Source organism: Parasteatoda tepidariorum, chromosome X1, assembly GCF_043381705.1.
Source record: "Parasteatoda tepidariorum isolate YZ-2023 chromosome X1, CAS_Ptep_4.0, whole genome shotgun sequence".
Classification (NCBI taxonomy): domain Eukaryota; kingdom Metazoa; phylum Arthropoda; class Arachnida; order Araneae; family Theridiidae; genus Parasteatoda; species Parasteatoda tepidariorum.
Genome location: NC_092214.1, coordinates 44115307 through 44133081, shown reverse-complemented (window position 1 = coordinate 44133081; position 17775 = coordinate 44115307).

The following is a 17775-nucleotide window of genomic DNA, read 5'->3' as shown; positions in this document are numbered from 1 at the left end:
TCAAGTAATATTTTTAGTATATTTTTTGTCGAAATGTACTAGTTCAGAAACGTCATGTATAACAGGGGATCGCGTAAATGGGGCGACAAACTTCAAGTGGAGTTAGGACACATCATCATGATTGGAGCCTTCGACCAGAAATGTCATCATACGCCGCTAGGGGCTATTTCCTATTATGAAGAGTTTCTTGATGCGCTTTTAAACAGGTCATAATAAGTACCCTTAGCCGCGAAGAACGACATTTCTGGGCTGGAGTTCCTATGCAATTTTAATCATGATTATCTGCCAGACGTTTGCTACAACATTTACACGACCCCTGGTTACAGAACACGTAAATAAAATTAGTTACTTTAGAAGCAAAATTATTTTTAGATTTGAGATCCCCAGACTCGAATTAGGCAAGATGAAGTATTTGTATAAAAACAACAAAAAATTTCTCCCCCAATGTAATTAGTGTATAAAAATCAGTGTATTAAAACTTACTAAACCATGTTTTTTCCATCGTGAATTGTTATCTTATTAATTTCCATTTTTGAATAAAATTTACCACTTCGAAAATCAAAACAAAACTTTTGACGACCTATATATTTTACATTTCACTAAAGATTTATTTGGTAAAGATAGGGGGTGGACAAAATATTGAAAACACTTCTATAATATTAAATTTTTTCATCTTTCTCTGGAAATATTTATTTTCAGAAGTGCTCAGATCATGCGATTTCTCATACATATCAATGAAGTTCGAAGCTTTTAGGGGTTTGAGGGACCGACAATAAATTACAAACTGAAAAAAAAAACGTTTTTGAATGCCTTATGTAGCAATAAATTTGTAACTTGTAACAATTATTTTGGTCATTATATGCAATAATTGCACAAATTTTCGTATGCCTTGTTTAAATATTTATGGAGATATAGACATTTTTATAAAAACTAATTTATTTGTCTTAGTGTCTTTTGCTACAACTTTAAAATTATTCCATAAAATCAAGCAATATTTTTAATGCAATTTAAAATTAATTACAAATTATTGGTTATAAAATTTGTTTAAAACTGCCCAAGATATAAATAATTAAAATAGTTCTTTTATACTGCGCATGCGCTGAAAAAAATGTTTCCTTCATAATTTTGAAGTAAATCGTATATTGCAACTAATGAAAAAAGACAGATATGAATACCCCAAAAATTTAAAAAATTTTGAGTAATTTTCTAAGTAGTTTTTCTCAAAATGATAAGTGGTTTCCTACAAAAACTATTTTGAATCACAAGACAAAATTAAATAACAAATGATAAAACCTTACAATAAACGTTGATTCAACCAAAGTTTGATTGTATAAGGAAAGAAAACATGCGAGAGAAAAAATATTTTTATGGGTATGATTCCCAATAATGCCGGTGTCATTTTTAATATATCTTGTTTAATAGCACAACAAGAAATTTGTGGAAAACCTCTTATCATTTCGAGCTCTCTTTTAAAAAATACGAAAACAACTTAGAAAAATGCTTGAAACTTTTTTAAATTTTCAAGATATTCAAATCGGACTTTTTTCATTAGTTGCCAAATACGATTCACTACAAAATTATGAAAATTTTTACATTTTTACCCCGTATGCGCAATACAAAAGAATTACTTTAGATACTCACATTTCGCGCAGTTTTAAAAAAAAAATTTCAAATTTTAAAACAAAAAATTTGAAATAAATTTCAAATTTCTCTGAAAATTTTGTTTCATTTTTAAGGTTACAGCCAAAAATCGTAAGACAAAAGAAAAAAAGGTTTGTTATAAAAATATCCACATCTCCATAAATATTGAAGCTAGATTTACGAAATTTTGTGCATTTATTGCTTATAATAACCAAAATAATTATTACAAGTCACAAATTCATTACTAAATATTTCGGCATAGGGGGTTCAATTTCGTTTTTATTCCACTATTTTCCGTTTTTAATTTCTTGTGGGTCCCTCAAACCTCTAATAGCTTTAAACTTCATTGATAAGCATAAGAAATAACACAACCTAGTCACTTCTAAATTTATAAAATGACTCTCTAAGTATTTTTTGAAAAGGATAAAAAAAATGTGTCAGTATAGAAGTGTTTCCATTATTTTGTCCAACCCCTGTAAGTGAATACAGTTATAATTTTTTATTGACTTGAAGTATTGATTTTCGACATGAAGAAATATTTTTCTGGATGAACTCCGCTATACTCTAATGGATTAAAAAACAACAACAAGCAAACTTTTAAAGAGTACAAAAATTACAGTTTTTCCGAAGAAAACTGATTAAAAACTAGCAAAATTCTCTAAATGATTAAAATAATGATTAAACATGATGATTAAATTTAAGTTTATCATAAGTTGAGATAGTTAAACAAATTTTGTTTAAGAAGTTTTTCGTTAACGTCATTAAGCGTACGTTTTTATTTCTTGCTTGAAGTAGAATAATAAACGACTATTTAACCAATGAATATTAATAACAATAAAAATGATTTGGCTTCTCTAATTTGAAGCAGACAAAAAACTTTTCCAAACTTTCCTGGTTGCAGTTACTAACAACTGCCCTAACAAGTACACAGAAGCGGACTTCAAATCTTAAGAAAAGTCCTCAGGAATATTTTAACATTGGCAGTTCAAGTTGCCAGTAATTAAATTAAACTCTAGAGAGTAGAAAACCAATATTTCGGGGCACTAATGCATAAGCCTTCTGCCTTCACTTTTAATCAATTTATTGCCCGTGAGAGCAAGGCATTGAAATTAGTTCCCCTTTTATAACATTGTTTTGGAAAACGCTTTAACAAGAGAGTAGATGTTTTGTTTGCAAAGATTGTAAGAAGAAATGATTTTAAAATTTTTGAGTGATAAAGGATTTGTGCAGGTTTGAAGCCTTATTATAAAAACTTTATTCGGTACTTTGAATTAATATTTACATATGAGCATTGTGAAATTAATTATCATGAATAAATATTTCAAACTGGATATAAGTAAGGTTTTGAATGATTTTTTAAAAATCAAAATATGAGAATGACACTATCCAACGAATTTAATCTTCTCCTGTTACATATATAATTGTTTTTTTTTTATAACGAATATTAGTATCCATGAAATTTAACGTTTGAATTCAAAATCCTAAGACACGTGTGTATTTAGCTGATTATTGAGTGGAATATCTCAAAATTAGGCACTGTACGTAATTTAGGGAGGATATTCGTAAAAAAGTGCTACAGTTTGGTTTTTCTCTGGATTACTGCGACGTTTATTCTCTAACATTTGGTTGAAAAAAATATGTAAACTTTATTAAGTTATTCTATTACAATTAGTAAAAATTTATTTCGTTCGAAAAATTATTTCCAAAAGCATATTCTAAATTTCGAAGCAAATTATTTGTTTATTTTACAAACCTGAGAAGATTGGTTAATTTGGATTCCTTAGAGATGTAATCCTCATTTAAGATCGACTAAGACATATTTTATTTAAGCGATATAGTCCGAGATAATTTTTATAATTTTTGGTATGTGCAGTGCGTTTAAATGTTGAATTTATAATGATTTTGTGTGGTGAGATGTAATCTTTTTAATTGTTTTGGAGGTAAGCGTTTAATATGCTGATCAATTTGTTTCAGGCGACATTTTAAATTGCTAAATCAAACACAAAATGTACTTTTCCTGAATGCCTTATTTTATATATGCCTGAAATATACCTTATTTTTTCAACAGATTCGGATTTTTAACCCTCAAAATATGGGGATTGCTGGAATCTGGAAAAACTGGTCGCAACAGTTAACTTAAGAGAATGTTAACTTAACTTAATGTTAACTTAAGAGAACAGTTAACTTAAGAGTTAACTTAAGAAACTTAACTTAATTTGTTTCCTTCAACCATTTATTTCTTATTTGAAATTTTACAATTTAAGTTTGCGCAAAAGTATGCTTACCTCTCTATTCAATTTTATTATTTTTATTTTTAAGTGAATTGATTAAAAAAACAAATAGGGAAAATTTTTTATTACAGTCGAACCCCAGTTTAACGAACCCCTATTTACCGAATTTCGCGATTTAACGAATTTTATGAAGTAGATTTACAGGAATCAATAAATAGCGAGTGTGACACAGAAGTCGATGATAATCAATCTCCAGGAGAAACTGTTGCTTTTTCTAACGTTTTGCATGATTTGAAAACAGTGAAAACTTACGTAATGCAGCAAGATGCAAATGAAAGAGTATTTTTTTCTCTTCACGACGTCGAAAAACAACTTTTTAAAGTATGAAATCAAGGAAATAAGCAAACCTTACTCAAGAAATGCTTTAAAATTTCAAATTAATCAGGGCGTAATCATTCGCTGTAGTTTAAGTACCTAAATGAACCTTATTAGAAATGTTCAAATTTTCCATAAGGTTAGTCAATTTTTATTTTTTCATTTTACCCCGATATTACGAATTATCCCACATTTAGCGAATAATATTTTCGGTCCATATGAATTCATTAAATTGGGGTCCGACTGCATTTTATTTTGTGTGGAATTATCTTTGTTCTTTACTGCATGCAAATATTTTTGTTTTGTCTAAATAGTTTCAGAGATATGAAAAAAGACTAGAATGAAAACCACCATTAAGGGGATCTTTATTTCTCCCTCCTTGCTTATGTAATAGCATCATATTTTACATGAAGAAAAGAATTCTGGTAAACTTAGCGTACTATGTGATAATCATATTTCTGGTTACAAAAAAAAAACGTAATTCTGGTAGTAAAAAACAAAATATATGGTATTTAAATCACCCACTTTGTATTTTTTCCTCTCATATGGTAACGATTTACCAGAAATTTTAGCTCTTACTAACACATTTAGTAAAAAATACAAAACTGAAAAGTAAATTTAACCAAATAAATGGTTTTTAGGCCATGCTCCAGACATTCCAAATTCTTCAAGATTTACCAAATTTTATCACATATAATAAAACCATATTTTATTAATTTTATTGAAATCTTTTCCAAAGCTCTTCGGTAAAAGTGCTTCGACTTTTCGGTGTTTCCATGAAGCCAAAATAGCGATAAATTTCATCATATTTTGTTGACCATAACTTTTTTCCTCAGTGTACAAATTATGGCTGCTGTTCATTTTTTGAGAGTAAAAAATCAGAATCAGTCAAAACAATTTATGTTTAATCGGAGAAAGTAAGTTTTTTCGCCTGATTCCGTAATTCAAAATCTTATTTTCTCGGTTTGATTAGCCAACTTAAGGATATCCGTTCGAAACATTAGAATTGCATCCCATTTGTGAAAATCAAATGTGTTTCAGGTGTTGTATTTCTTAATTTCTCAACTGTAATCATTCAATATCTTGGAACTTAAAAGTGTTTCAACATTTATCAACAGTCTTTCACATAAAGATCATCGATAATATCATATGGATAAAAAGAATCATTGATTAAAAATTATCAAATAGGCATTGTAGTTATGGCAATATTTGTTTCAGTTTTCAATCATAATCTTATAATTTCATCATAATCTTATCTTTATCAAAACGACTCAAATACAAAATATATTTTTAACTATTTTTAAGCTGGCTTAGCATGTTGTACATGAAAAAAATATTCTTGCTTATTTTTAGCAATTTTCGTCACTGTTATATTACACTTTGAAAAAGATTGCATTTTATTTAAGAGCAGTTTTAACAATAAAAACGAAAAATTATGATCTAGCTGGATGATTTACTCAGAGCAATTTTTCAAGTACATTCTTCAAAAATAAATGTTGGAAAATTTGTGCTTTAAAACCGTACAAGTAAGAAATGTTGAAATATGTTTCGATCATTATAATTCATATTAGGAAACAGAATAAGCAACTACTGATAATCCTTCCACATTTTAGCATCATATTTCTTTAAAATCTAAGTAATGGCTTCGTAAAATCTGTTTCACTTCGAAAAATAATGGGTTGTTATTTATAGAAATTTTTGTTGCAGCCTGTATCTACAAAATCTATTGCTTTGGGAGTTACAGGAATTTTAATATTTTATGAGTCACAAAGTATTAGATACTTATTTGCGACTTTAACTGTATAATTTTCAATAATCCTTATAAATATAAAATTATTCTTCAAAATTACTAAATTTCTAACTTACTCATTTTTCATGTATAGAAATGTGAATTTCAATCTGTAATACTTTAGTTATGTGCTTTTGTTAATATGATGTACAATATAGTTTAGCATTAAAATAAATTAGATTTCTTTGTCATAGAATTTTTGAAATCAAAAAAGCAATGTTGCAATTGTAAATTAAACAAAATTGTTTTTGCGCATAAATGTTTTTATTATGATCGTATATAGAATAATTGCGAAATACAAATTTAAATCTAGTTTTTATAAAAAAGATTTCTATTTCATCTTAATTTAAATTAAGTTTTTTGTTTGATTTGTAATTATTACAAAAAAAAAATTGAAACTTCATTAATAACATTATGTTTTAGGTATCTAATTAATAGTGTTTTAGTTTATGCTTAAGCAATTTAAGTGTTCAAAATGGAATTTTTATTTTCTTTACTTGTAAAAACATAGAAAAACTTAAAAACAGTTTTGGAATTTAATATTGCCAAAACAAAAAAGAAAAAGCAGTGTTTAGATGGAGAATGCTTTGAGTGATTTCAATACTTCGAAAAATAATTTTTCATTTAAATAGTTTTTAATTCAAAGTACTTGAAATATTTTGTTACTTGTCTAGACGATTTCAAAATAGAAAAAAAAATTGATAGACTGATTACTTAGAGTTTGTAAAGTTCTTGAGCAAAAATACCAGGTATATTAGAAATGTAGTCAGACCTAAGTTATGAACTGGAATTCAAAATAATTTCTGAAGTAAGGAACGACAACTATTTTTAATTACTTATATCCTATATCCTTAAAAATATCGACATGTGCCGAATGAGATTTTTTGCTGAATATGTTATATTTGTACTAATGATGTAATGTGTATAAGATGCTATGCATCACATTTAGAAAAAAAAAACAGCATTCGACATGTACCGCCAGAATGAGGTAGAATTTATCTTGCTTCTGTCTATATGGGAACACCAAAAAGCTCGGTAATTTTTACCGAAGCGCTTTGACAATAAATTTGGTAAAGCTAACATGAAAATATGGTTTTATAATATATAATAAAATTTGGTAAATGTTTTAAAATGGCAACTTTATCACGAAACTTTTAAGCACTGCATATAAGCCATTTATTCAGTTAAATTTATTTTTCAGTTTTGTACTTTTTGCTAAATGTGTGGTAATAAGAACAATAATTTTGAAAACCAGAGTTTCGTGTAAACCATTAATATACCAGAAAAATAACCAAATGATAAGTTTAAATATCATACATTTTGGTTTTAAAATTAGGATTTATTTTCTTTCCAGAAATGACATTACCTTACAGTATGGTAATCTTATCAGAATTCTTTTTTACAATTCAAGTGTACCCGATTGTCATAAGATGAGCAAAAGATATTTTTAAAATTTTAACAATATTTCTCAATTTTTTTCTTTAATTAGATTAATGTTTTAATAACATAGTTTAAGATTAATTTGAAATAGGTCTGAGACACAATTTTGAAGCTTTTTAAATGATCTGTGATTTGTTAACGGATAAAAGAATTTTGGTAAAATTACCGACTTGTATGGTAAAAGCATTTCTAGAAACATAACTCTGAAATTAAAACCTAAAATATTCGATATTTAAAAAATTTATTTGACAATTTTTTCGTTCATATGGTAACTGTTTACCAGAAATTTTAATTTTGAAAATTATACTTCTTATTACCACACATTTAGAAAAAACAAATGAACTAAAAAGTAAATTTAATGCTCCAGGGTATCATGATAAAATTATCAAATTACACAATATTTACAAAAATTTATCACATATTATGAATCATATTTCACTATTAATGTAACCGAAATCCTTTCCAAAGCATTTCTGTAAAAATTACCGAGCTTTTTGGTGTTCCCTTAGAGCCAGAAACAAGATAAATTTTTTCGCATTCAAGTAGTTTCGACCATACTTTTTTTCGCAGTGTTTTTGGTTTTAAACTTAATGATTAAATAGCAATTTATTTAATTGTTATTTTACCATATTCAAACAAAACAGTCAAATAACAATAAATAAAATGGTATTCAAACTGTTAACTGTGAGAAAAACCGTTTATTAACTGCTTTCGCTGAATACTGTTAAACAACCAGAATTTTAACGCACCAAGAAGGCCCTCTTAATGCAGCCTCTTAGTTCCTTGCAGCTGGGTGCATAGTATAACAGAGAGGGCTAATCTGTCAATTTCATGACCGACAGAACTGGGGTTTGAGTCCCAGCATTGACACTTCAAAATTTCCTCCATACCCTTTAATACATGAAGAGTTTCCAGTGTCGTGTCTTCGCGACCCTGTATAATTAGAATAAGATACTCTCATTCACGCATAGATGGCAGCACCATAAAGCTGCTTAACACAAAAACGTCTAGTATTTTCTATGTCTTATGATAGATGAAACAACCAGGTAAATTAATTAAACCATATTCCATGGTTCATTTGATGAAAAACTGCTCAACCACAACCAAACTCCAATGCCCATTACCTAACGAAAAGTTAAATGAAAAGAAAATAATCGTATAGTTTTGTATTTTTTATTTTCTTTTTATTTTAACTGTATTTGTTGTAAACGGTTTCTAAACAGTAAAGGTAAAAAATATTCTTTACCGTAAACTTTACTGCTAATTAGATGGATAATTTGCTGCCGGTTATTTTACAGTAATTTTAGAATGAAAATTATAACAGTAAACTCTAGCTATCAGTTCTTTTCAGCATTTTTCTTTCTTATTATGGTCATTACAAGAAAGAACTATAAGATACATAAAGTTTAAAAATTCTTTTACACATTTTTATACTGAAATGTTTTTAATATATCTAAAACGATATGGAATTGAATTAATTACTAATTAATAAGGAATTAATGTAGAACGTAATATAATATGAATAGAAGCCTAAAAATATGCTAGAAATTTATTAATATTAGACATTTTATTTCATTTAAAGAATAAACTTTATGAAAGCGGAAATTAAATAACTGCAATGTATTTTTTAATACTGATTACTTCTATAGATACGTTTGCCTACAGGCATATGCTAGACTGTGTATATTAACAAAAAACTATTTTCACCTTTTCTGAATTAAATGATTATATTATTGCAGAGAGCGATTTAGGAGAACACCTTTATTCTTCATTATTTTGAGAGACTCCTTTATTCTAGGGAATAGAAATCTTTTAAATGCCAGGTAATCCTTTATTTGCTTTTCAAAACTGTTTGTTTTCTTAAAGCATTTCTTTTGTTAACTGAGTAACATTCTTTTTGCTTCATTTACAAATGTTTAGTAAATATTACCAAAAATATTTAAAACCCTTCATGCATCTGTAGATAGAATGGAACATTCTGTGATGTTTCAGATGTTATATATTAAATCACATATATTTTAATCGTATTTTTTTTGAGCGCACTTAGTTTAAGTTGAATTAACTTTGTTTTTTCTTCACTTTTAATTTGATGTATAATCTTGATAATCCAATTTAAAGTTGAACCTTTTAATATTAATCTATGAGAAGATGTCAGTAAAATTTAATTTATTGTTTTAAAACTCTAAATCCATTAAATCTCATTCAAATGTATATATTATTCAGAATAAAGAAGAACCTAAATAATCTTTCCATTCATGAACAAGGGAGTATTTTTTATTTTACATACTAGCAGCTATAATGTGAAATATATATAATAAGTAGACTGAAACATCCGCCTACAAAAAACTGCATGAAAAAAAAACGGCCCGACAGAATTCTTTCTGATTATCATGTAAAATGGCCTCATGAATCCGACTCGCTTTTTTTTTCTTTTAAGAAGTGTAAATCTTCACAAACACGAGTTTTATTTGGAACAGAGGAAAAGTATTTTTATTATTAAGTGTCTCAATCCCTTCGGGGCCACGATCACATTTACGAGATTACGCGATTCTCCTTTCATGGCTCGCACCATCATGTATCAAACGAGACTTTCTGATTCTAGCTGCTCAAGCTCTCATGGGCATGATCTCAACATAGTTCGCACAATTTCGGATTGCGCGAGCCTGCGGAAGCGCTCCTTTCTCCTTAGACAGGTCCTCAAACGGGTTAAAAAAAGCTAGCGAGGTGAAAAATTCTAAAATATGAACAGTTGTAGCAAGGAAGATTTGCTTCCTTAAGGGAAACGATTTCAAAAAAATTCGATAAAAATAGAGCATTGTTTGTGATTAACGTGATCTCTGTATACGTTTTTTACGTGTTTTGCTAGTTTGAATCTCAGTTAAAATTAAGACTTTTGGGAATTCTATGAAACTAACGAAAGTAAAAAATGACAATTCTATCAATGGATAAAAGTTTGAATTTTTTTTTACATGAAAATACTATTTGTTGATCAGCTTAATTGACTTCCAAATGGGTAATTAGTCTAAAATTTCCATAAAAAACATCAGCGTAGGATAATAGCATTTTACCTTAAAAAAAGAAGTGTAATGTAGAAAATCGAGGGCAGTGTATACCAGATTATACCAGACATCCCTACTAAGTTTTTATTAATGATACATGGTTTACCTTTCTTATGAAAGGAAACAACATAATATATAGACTTCCTTGTTGCACCGAGGTATTACTTTCAACTAATGTTAATCTCTATCATACCAAATAATTTATAATTTATGCATCACCGGTTTGTCATTTGGCACTGTATACGATATGTAAAATGTTTAATCAATCTAGATTTCATCGATTTTCGGCATTGTTTAGATTGTCGAATTTTCCACTTAGTCGAAAATACACTGTTCGATTTTGCGTAATTATTGCCAGTTTTTAGTTGATAATACAGGTGGCAGTTTAAAATAATTTATTGCCAGATTTCTTATGTTATAGTGCTTAAAATCATGTCATATCTATTACTTTTAACTGATAACAGACTGGACAACTTTATATATTTATTACTGTCATTTTTTGCAACCAGGTGTAAACTTCGATTTATAACACCATGGTTTCATTATGGATCTAAGGAACATGTCGATAATGTAGCTTAAACTTTAAAAGTTCAGTTTACCAACTTTAAAAAGATGGTAAAAGAGCAGACAACATATAAAACAATCATCTTTTGAAAATCTGGAAAACCTAAAAAGTAATCATTCATATCTAGATTTGTTTTGAAAAGGATTATTCCAATATACAGAATCATTAATGCAACGTTAAAAAACGATAGTAAACGGAGCAATTTTTAAGTGATTACCTTTGGCAACAGACCAGACATTTCGCTTCGAAAACACAAAACAATGTAGCAGGAAATTAAAAGAAAATCTAACGATATTTTCTAAAGTTATTATAAAAAGAAGCTTTTAGACTATATAAGTGCTGTTGTGATGGGTCTACTTTCGGCCGGCTAAAAGATATAGTAGAACTCAGATTCGTTGATCAGGATTGTATATGCTCCATCTATTTTGGAGTTCAAATAAAAAAAAGGGCAGAGCATACTCTGGATCTATTTTTTTAAAAAATGTCAACATCTCTTCATGACACCCTATTTTATGAAGAGTCACTGGAACTGTTAAATCAGAGGAAACATCTTGAGCTTCGAAGGGAACGTGTATCCTTCTCAGCATACTCTGTCGTTATCTCATTATAAATATGTAAATGATCAATATATTCGAAATATTAAATCTGCATGAATGCAAGATTTAGTAACACATAAATAATTAAATATTAGAGAATAACCTTTATTTCCTGAGCATGCAGAGAAGGAGACAGGTGTCCACTTTGAAGCTCAAGATGATTCCTTTAATTTAACAGTTTCAGTGCCTCTTCATAAAATAGGGTGACATGAAGAGATGTTGGAATTTAAAAAAAATAGATTCAAAGTATGTTCTGCATTTTCTTTGATTTGAACTCCAAAAAAGATGAAGCATATTTAATCCTGACCAACGAATCTAAGTTCTACTAAATCCTTGAACCGTCCGAAAGCAGCCACACACATTTGTAAAATTATTTTACACATTGGTAAAATACAAAAAAAAAAAAAGGATTTTGACTTAGCTATTTTGAACTGCCGATTTTCTAGGATTGCTATTTGTTAAATTTACACATAAAACAAAGCGTAGGCTCATTCTTATTATATGTAATAATTCTTAACCCTACACGAAGAGAGCAATTCTGGCTAAACCACCATACTTGAATAGTAAATAAATGTCTGGTGAACGAAAAGACAATTCTAAGAATTAAACCAAAGCATGTGGTATTTAACCCACTGACGGTTCTGCACGTAAAAAGTCGCATTTTAACCTGCAGTCTTCTCTGCATAGCAAAACCGGTTTTCCCATGTTAACTGATAGGGGAACTGTGTGTAGGGGAGAAACATTCTCCCAATTTTGCCCATTTCCTTAACCGCCAGTGGGTTAAACCATTCAAATGGCAATTTTACAGTTCTCTGTTGTTACGGTATACCGGAATTTCTGATTTTCTGAATTACAGTTCTCATTACAATACATTTAATAACACGTACAAATCTCAAAGGTAATTGCAATCAAATAATGGTTTCTATGCCATGCTTTAAAGAATCACAAAAAGCTTACCAAAATGTTCTTCAGAACTGTCAATCATTTTGCGATTAATTTGGTAATTTTAGCTTTTTGATATCTATGCTTCTTACCAAATAGAAGGGTTATTGGTTATTGCAATTAGATAAATTTTCAGGCTCGTGTGCTCAAAATAGGCTTATAAACCTTTGTCAAGTAGAAGAGGACTGATACACAATAGGAGAGACAGCACCTCGCTGTTTTTTCTCAAGGGTTATTGGTTATTGGTTATTACAATTACATAAATTTTCAGGCTTGTGTGCTCAAGTAAGGTTTATAAACCTTTGTTGAGTATAAGGACAGATAGCACACACAATACAGAGAAGGAGACAAAGAATACATCCAGGGTAACGGTAGGATTCGAGCCCGCCACCTGCACGCTTAACAGAGCGTTTGGCGGGAGATACCGCTCGGCCAGGGAGGCCCCTAAATGGAAGGGTAATAATCTGTTTACTCTTCAGCAGTTTATTTAAATGACAGTTAATCATTTCTTATTCTAATAAAATTTTTCAATTGGAACAAGTGTTAAAGAGATTTTAATGATAGCTTAAAATGCTTAATTAAAGTGTTTTTAAGATACTAAGCTCAGATATATCATACTTAGGTGACTGTTTTATCCATCTTTTATGAGGTAGTGGGATTTATTTATTTATTACGTACATATGCAAGTTTCTTTGTAAATACAAAGAGCAGCTTAAAAACTCTTTTCAGTTTGAAAAACAGATAGAACGATTTCAGGAAAGACAACTAGAATGTACATCAAATGTTATAGCGGGATTCGAACCCACTACAAATACGCTTCAGAGTGGTTAGTGGAATAGCAACATGGAGAGGTTCGAGTAAAACAAGTACATAATATTAGGGTCTTCATGCCACGGGTTCTTCTGTCGAAATTTCAGAAGCGTAGAAGTTGTAGGTTAAATATCTCGTGCTATTTTTATCATTTTTATGCTATTTGTTCTTTTTATGTTATTTATTTATTTACTGCTATATATCCATATCTACGCTTAGATTCGAATCCTCTACCTCCATTTTAAAAAACGCTTGGCGGAAACACGAGATTAGTGAAAAAATAATTTTAAAAAAAAATCACAATTTTTTTTTTCCATTTAATGTTGCACATACCTATGAGATCTGTGTGCGCCTTACAAAACACCATTTATGAACCCTACTCAAGTTCCAGAAAAGATTGCACGTATCGCAGCGTAAAGGTAGCTTGTTCGAGTTCGAATTCCGTTGTGCCCTAGAGTGTATGTGTGTATTGTCTTTATCTTGTGATATCTGTATATCGATTTGACAAGGGTATATTAGCCGAGCTTTACTTTGAGCATACAAGCCTGCTTATGCGTGCGTAATAAAGTAAATATACCTAAATAGATGCAATTCATGATTGCAGTGGGATTTGAACTCTCTATCCCTACCTGATGTAGCACTTATTTTGTAACAGTTAAACTACTGATTTAGTTCAAACTTGTCCAGGTATTTGTGCATTTACAAATTCACATTTTCTTAAAAATTTTAAATGCTGGTAAATGTTAATATTACTGCTTACATAGGATAAAAAAGCAAATAACTGAGGAAGTTAACAAGTGTTTGCTAAAGAAAATAGGGATTATCAAAATGAACATTTTTGCATAGTTTCAAACTATTAAAATTTTTAAAGTTACCGACTTTTGCTTAGAATGACCTAATTTTACCGCATTTACTACCAAGCAGCATGGTAATAAAAACCATATTTTATTGTTAATTTTACCAAAAAGTAATCACCAAAGCGCTTTGGTGAAAATTATCTTGCTCTTTGGTATTCCCATGGAGCCAGAAACACGGTAAAGTTTATTATATTCTGATAGTTTTGACCATACTTCCTTTCTTAATGTGCTGTGTGATATTTCAAATATTGATTCTGAAAGAAGGAGTAGCATACTGAGCATAGTAAAACACTAACGATTGAAACATTAAAAGAACTAAAATAATGCACCAGGAAAAGTTAGGAAATTACCTTTATTTCACGAAGAGTATATTTCAGTAGATTTATATTCAGAGCTGTACACAGAAAAGTTTTGACACTTTTTTAACACCAAAGATTTAAATTAGTAACAACGCACACATACTCACATTTATACACTTTTATACATAATTAGCCAATAAAATTGCGAACATAATTACACAAATGTTTGTAGAAAATGTCATCTTCATATGAAAGTAATTCTATACATCTATACTGCATTTGTTGATATAGGTGATACACAACTGGTTTGGATAAAGTGCAGAGGAAACAATTTAGTTTTTTTAAAATATTTGTTCAACAAGTCTCTTCACTGTATCCGTCTGAATATGCAAAGATGGTTCGAAACAGCAGTTGAAAAAAAAGTCTGATAGAGACATATATATAAAAAAAATAAACCTTGTTTATAGAAAAAAATATTTATAATTTTCAGGTAAAGTAAGCTACAGGGTTAGGATTTGTGGTTTATAAGTGGCAAAGTATATATTATTTGACATACATTGAAGTTTTTTAATGAAAAAATGCATGAACCAAAATGTTTTTTAGTATTTTCAAAGCTGTAGCCCGAATTCCTTTATTACAATGACAACTATGCATATTTAAAAATTGTGAGTAAGAAACATTACTGTTTCATTTGTTGGAGCCAAATTTCGAAAAGTTTTCTCGTATAGAGTTTATAATTAATTGTAGAATTGTTAATTAGTATCTACAATTGATATGTCAAGTTTAATACAAAAAAGCTCTACCATAAAGTTCGTTTGTGTTTTCGGGGAAATATAGTCTTTCTTTACAGTAATATTTTACAAATGATACATATTTCGTTTCTGCCAGTTGCACATAAAAGAGCATAATGCAAAATTTAGATTAGGTGCTTAGTCTATGATATGATACATTCATAATTTAGTACGGAGTGCTTCTAAAAGTATCGACAATTTAGATTATTAGATTTAAGAAAAATGGAGGATCATGGAAATATAAGGTTTATTAAGTTTCGCTCATGTAATTCATTCATATTTTCAACAGGTTTTAAAATTAGCCGCAACGTTTGTCAACAGATAGCGCCTCTGACAGAGAAAAATTGATTAAAAAATGTTTTATGATGCATGCAAACATGGCATTTGAAATATTAGCCCTGGTATCAGTTAATTTTGCTCAAAGAATGTGACATGAGGTGTCTGTGAACGATAGTTGTCTGAAAAACATTGCCTTGGAGTTTTTTATTTAATCAGAGGCCCCACCATTTGACGCACTTTATAATTAATTTGTAAACTTTTGTATAAATAAATGCTTTGGCTTTCTGTGAAGAAGCCAGAAAACCATATATTTATTTTTTCATGAGTTTTTCTTAATTTGTTTTTTCAAATCGTCTTTATTTTTCAGATTCTAGTTACATAAGCTTTAAGGTTAAAATTTGCAGAAATATGGATTAATGATGGAATTTTGATATGTTGTGATATGTAAGCAAAACATTTATTTACTTTGATCTACAAATCAAAGATAATTGAAATATTTTTATTCTCGTTTGCTTACTACTAAATTTAGATGTAAAAAGTTAAATTTATCGTCAAGTAAAATTAAAGAATGAGAAAACTGCATTCATATTTTAAATCAGAAATACGCTATTCAAAACTATTGCATTAATATAGTTTTTAACACAAAAAATGTTTTCACGTGTCTTATTTTAAAATAATACTTTCATATATTGGTGTTCTCTGTCCCCTTTAAAGGAAATTCGTGAAAAGCATCATAAGCTCACAAGATCTATTTTTTGTATATAAGCTTTATATAAATTTTTATTTACTCTCTATCTCATAATTATTTTCAACGCTAGCCTGTATCAAACGTTTGGTTGTTAGTGCAGTTCTTTTTTAAATTTTCATATCCATCGAGAAGTAAAATTTTAAGTTATTTAACTAATGGTTCTTTAATTAGTTTTTATTTTGTATTGTAAAAATGGAGCTTAAACCTACTTGACACACAAAATAAAAAAGTTTTATAAAAACTGTTTAACACCCTTCTTTCAGTAAGTGGTAAAAATATTTCCTGACCTCGTATGCGGGTTTTCTCGGGAAGGATAAAGGGTTGAATGAGGGAGGAACTTATATATTTCTGTCTAGATAAAATAACCTTGTTCCAGATGTATTTATTTGCACGAAATCAAATGAGATAACGTTTGAAACAGTAGGTTCAATTGTTTAGAAGTTACAACAGTTATGTGTACAAAAAGTACTATATTTGACTTGCTCCCACTTATATCTCTGCAAAATATCATCCAACAATTTATATTTGGTCATGCAATTATTAGTACTTTCAAATGCAACTTTTTAACACCTTCTCAGTGACTTTAAGAAAATAAAACTTTTTCATTGAGATAATTGTCACTGAGTAGAACTTTTTATTTGATAACTTTTAAGCTATCTTTACTGTACTAATTCAGAAAATGTATCAGTAAAGCCAATTGTAACTATAATTTTATCTAGACATTTAAAAAAAATCAGAGAATAATTTATTGATAATTTATAGAAATTGTATAAACACTTCTATGAATTACGTAATATCGGCTTAATAAGCATTTGTATTTGAATATAATGTGGTCTTTTATACACTTTCTATGTTTATGAGTGACATAGCTGTAATTTGTGAATAGTACAAAATTTAAAAGTTAGTTTTGAATTAATGTGAAGGTAGTGTTTTGCTGATATTTTAACGTCAAAATAATATAGCCTTAATAAAATTCATATTTCGAAAATATCACTAAGTAAACTAAACTCAGCGGCGCGACAGCCTTTGAGGGCCAAGGCCTACTGTGTCCATCTCAGTTTTCTTCACCTTGGGCTCTGGGGTGCAGGAGCAGATGTTCCGGGCAGGTGGTCAGCCGAACGCGGAACCCCCAGTGTTTAGTTCCCAAGCATGCTTGGTACTCATTTATCGACCCACTAAAGGGATGAAAGGCTGAGTCAGTCTTGCCCGGCCCGAGGATCGAACCAGGGACCTGTGGCACGACAGCTCGAAGCGCTACCGCTCTGCCACCGGGCTTCATGTCACCAAGTATAGTATTTAAATAACTCAGTGAAGTTGAAATATTCTAGTTTTGTTTTGTTTTTCAAATAAAAA